Here is a 1,192-nt window from a genome sequence, read left to right on the forward strand (position 1 = left end):
AATATAACCAAATATTATCTTTAAATATGCATATAAAACAAATGTGATGAAAAGACTTATACATTTTTGAAACTCATGGAAAATTAGTCGTGAAGTGGTGACAGAAGTGTGGTATTTCATGCTGTTGGCATAGTTACTACATAAATTAATTACTCCTGAAGTTGTATGCTTTGTGTACTGCATTATAGTGTAATACCAAATTAATTCCCTCTGGGATGATTGGTTTATTGTGATTTACACAATTACTTTTGTACCTTCCAACTTCATAATTTCTGGGAAGATGGAGAGTGCCCAAGTACACTGCAGGAACAGACTGCCAGATCAGTGTGAAGCAGCATTTATAATTTGTGTTTACGTGGTGTGATGGGATGAAGAAAGGTAAATGAGAGCATGATTTATAATTAATGCCTGATTTCTAAGATTTGAAAACACCTCTTAAGTGCATGTTCCTTGAGATAAACTGGCAGGAGTCATAGCAAGGCAATCTGAAGGGTCTGGTTTGGTACTCTGCTGGCAAGAGCTGTAGGAGGGCAGCAGTGCAGTGGGGACAGCCCATCCCCTCAAACCCCACTGCTTTTGTGGGCATTTAGGATATGGCACATGGATCAGCTTTGTTACACAGAAGATAAACTCTGTGTGCATTCCACAACAGTCTTGCTCAGTTCCCCAAACTGAGAGTGCTGCATAGTGCATGATAGATCTGCTAAATAACACACTTCTGCAATTTAACCCTGAGCATATTGGTGCGAGCTTTGTCAAACAACTTTTCATCAGTGTTTTTTGCAGCTGTAATGATAACAAGAAATCTAATTCTGCAATCAAAAGCAAAGGGGTGACAAAGCCCTGTGCTATATCTGAAGGACTGTTTGTTACTTTTTTCTGAACAATGCTTTTTTAACACAACGGCCTGGATGTGTCCCTAAGAGCCTTTTAGCCACTAAATGCAAAATGCCACAATGAATTTTGAAAAGCTGGAGTGTGAACCTTTCAGCACACTTGATACATTTCTGCTTTGCATAATGAACTCAACTCCATTCTCAGGAATGTTTCTTTCTTTTAAAAGAAAAGAGAGTTTTGGAATTAACAGTACTAGTTAATAGACAACTTTTTGTACTGGCCACATCCAAGCCAGGCTGTGCAATCAACAGGAAAGATAAGAAGGTCAAACAGGAAGAGCTGTGCTGGAGTCAGT

The sequence above is a fragment of the Catharus ustulatus genome, chromosome 5, assembly GCF_009819885.2.
Source record: "Catharus ustulatus isolate bCatUst1 chromosome 5, bCatUst1.pri.v2, whole genome shotgun sequence".
NCBI classification, from domain to species: domain Eukaryota; kingdom Metazoa; phylum Chordata; class Aves; order Passeriformes; family Turdidae; genus Catharus; species Catharus ustulatus.